Genomic DNA, 3,557 nt, shown 5'->3' with positions numbered 1-3,557 from the left:
AGTGGTCAGTATCTATCAAAAGTGCTCCAAGGAAGCAACAGAGGTGAACCGGCGACAGGGTAATGGGCGGCCAAGGCTCACGTGGGGAGCGAAGGCTGGCCCGTGTGGTCCGATCCAACAGATGAGCTACTGTAGCTCAAATTGCTCACAAAGTTAATGCTGGTTCTGATGGAAAGGTGTCAGAATACACAGTGCATCGCAGTTTGTTGTGTATGGGGCTGCATAGCCGCAGACCAGTAAGGGTGCCCATGCTCACCCGTCCACCGCCGAAAGTGCCAACAGTGGGCACGTGAGCATCCGAACTGGACCACGAAGCAATGGAAAAAGGTGGCCTGGTCTGACGAATCACGTTTTTTTTTTTACATCACGTGGATGGCCGGGTGCGTGTGCATCGCTTACCTGGGGAACACATGGCACCAGGATGCACTATGGGAAGAATGCAAGCCGGTGGAGGCAGTGTGATGTTATGGGCAATGTTCTGCTGGGAAAACTTGGGTCCTGCCATCCATGTGGATGTTACTTTGAAACGTACCAAATACCTAAGCATTGTTGCAGGCCATGCACACCCTTTCCTGGAAACGGGAATCCCTGGTAGCTGTGGCCTCTTTTAAAGCAAGCCACAAAGCAAAAAATGGTTCAGGAATGGTCTGAGGAGCACAACAACGAGCTTGAGGTGTTGACTTGGCCTCCAAATTTCCCAGATCTCAATCCAATCAAGCATCTGTGGTATGTGCGGAACAAACAAGTCCAAACAAGTGTATATATATATATATATATATATATATATATATATATACACATATACAGTGGGTACGGAAAGTATTCAGACCCCCTTAAATTTTTCACTCTGTTATATTGCAGTCATTTGCTAAAATCATTTAAGTTAATTTTTTTTCCTCAATGTACACACAGCACCCCATATTGACAGAAAAACACAGAATTGTTGACATTTTTGCAGATTTATTAAAAAAGAAAAACTGAAATATCACATGGTCCTAAGTATTCAGACCCTTTGCTGTGACACTCATATATTTAACTCAGGTGCTGTCCATTTCTTCTGATCATCCTGGAGATGGTTCTACACCTTCATTTGAGTCCAGCTGTATTTGATTATACTGATTGGACTTGATTAGGAAAACCACACACCTGTCTATATAAGACCTTACAACTCACAGTGCATGTCAGAGCAAATGAGAATCATAAGGTCAAAGGAACTGCCTGAAGAGCTCAGAGACAGAATTGTGGCAAGGCACAGATCTGGCAAAGGTTACAAAAAAATGTCTGCTGCACTTAAGGTTCCCAAGAGCACAGTGGCCTCCATAATCCTTAAATGGAAGACGTTTGGGACGACCAGAACCCTTCCTAGAGCTGGCCGTCCGGCCAAACTGAGCTATCAGGGGAGAAGAGCCTTGGTGAGAGAGGTAAAGAAGAACCCAAAGATCACTGTGGCTGAGCGCCAGAGATGCAGTCGGGAGATGGGAGAAAGTTGTAGAAAGTCAACCATCACTGCAGCCCTCCACCAGTCGGGGCTTTATGGCAGAGTGGCCCGACGGAAGCCTCTCCTCAGTGCAAGACACATGAAAAAACACCTGAAGGACTCCAAGATGGTGAGAAATAAGATTCTCCGGTCTGATGAGACCAAGATAGAACTTTTTGGCCTTAATTCTAAGCGGTATGTGTGAAGAAAACCAGGCACTGCTCATCACCTGTCCAATACAGTCCCAACAGTGAAGCATGGTGGTGGCAGCATCATGCTGGGGGGGTGTTTTTCAGCTGCAGGGACAGGACGACTGGTTGCAATCAAGGGAAAGATGAATGCGGCCAAGTACAGGGATATCCTAGACGAAAACCTTCTCCAGAGTGCTCAGGACCTCAGACTGGGCCAAAGGTTTACCTTCCAACAAGACAATGACCCTAAGCACACAGCTAAAATAACGAAGGAGTGGCTTCACAACAACTCTGTGACTGTTCTTGAATGGCCCAGCCAGAGCCCTGACTTAAACCAAATTGAGCATCTCTGGAGAGACCTAAAAATGGCTGTCCACCAACGTTTACCATCCAACCTGACAGAACTGGAGAGGATCTGCAAGGAGGAATGACAGAGGATCCCCAAATCCAGGTGTGAAAAACTTATTGCATCTTTCCCAAAAAGACTCATGACTGTATTAGATCAAAAGGGTGCTTCTACTAAATACTGACCAAAGGGTCTGAATACTTAGGACCATGTGATATTTCAGTTTTTCTTTTTTAATAAATCTGCAAAAATGTCAACAATTCTGTGTTTTTCTGTCAATATGGGGTGCTGTGTGTACATTAATGAGGAAAAAAAATTAACTTAAATGATTTTAGCAAATGGCTGCAATATAACAAAGAGTGAAAAATTTAAGGGGGCCTGAATACTTTCCGTACCCACTGTATATACTGAATAGTGTGAATAACACTGATTATCTCTTCATCACAGCACCTGTTAGTGGCTGGGATACATTAAGCAGCAAGTGAACATTTTGTCCTCAAAGTTGATGTGTTAGAAGCAGGAAAAATGGACAAGGTAAGGATTTGAGCGAGTTTAATGAGGGCCTAATTGTGATGGCTAGACGACTGGGTCAGAGCATTTCCAAAACTGCAGCTCTTGTGGGGAGTTCCCGGTCTGCAGTGGTCAGTGTTTATCAAAAGTGGTCCAAGGAATGAACTGGTGAACCGGCGACAGGGTCATGGGCAGCCAAGGCTCATTGATGCACGTGGGGAGCGAAGGCTGGCCCGTGTGGTCCGATCCAACAGATGAGCTACTGTAGCTCAAATTGCTCACAAAGTTAATGCTGGTTCTGATGGAAAGGTGTCAGAATACACAGTGCATCGCAGTTTGTTGTGTATGGGGCTGCATAGCCGCAGACCAGTAAGGGTGCCCATGCTCACCCGTCCACCGCCGAAAGTGCCAACAGTGGGCACGTGAGCATCCGAACTGGACCACGAAGCAATGGAAAAAGGTGGCCTGGTCTGACGAATCACGTTTTTTTTTTTACATCACGTGGATGGCCGGGTGCGTGTGCATCGCTTACCTGGGGAACACATGGCACCAGGATGCACTATGGGAAGAATGCAAGCCGGTGGAGGCAGTGTGATGTTATGGGCAATGTTCTGCTGGGAAAACTTGGGTCCTGCCATCCATGTGGATGTTACTTTGAAACGTACCAAATACCTAAGCATTGTTGCAGGCCATGCACACCCTTTCCTGGAAACGGGAATCCCTGGTAGCTGTGGCCTCTTTTAAAGCAAGCCACAAAGCAAAAAATGGTTCAGGAATGGTCTGAGGAGCACAACAACGAGCTTGAGGTGTTGACTTGGCCTCCAAATTTCCCAGATCTCAATCCAATCAAGCATCTGTGGTATGTGCGGAACAAACAAGTCCAAACAAGTGTATATATATATATATATATATATATATATATATATATACACATATACAGTGGGTACGGAAAGTATTCAGACCCCCTTAAATTTTTCACTCTGTTATATTGCAGTCATTTGCTAAAATCATTTAAGTTAATTTTTTTTCCTCA

The sequence above is a fragment of the Sinocyclocheilus grahami genome, unplaced genomic scaffold (assembly GCF_001515645.1).
Source record: "Sinocyclocheilus grahami isolate Dianchi unplaced genomic scaffold, SAMN03320097.WGS_v1.1 scaffold475.1, whole genome shotgun sequence".
Lineage (NCBI taxonomy): Eukaryota > Metazoa > Chordata > Actinopteri > Cypriniformes > Cyprinidae > Sinocyclocheilus > Sinocyclocheilus grahami.
Note: the sequence above shows the minus strand (reverse complement) of the source record.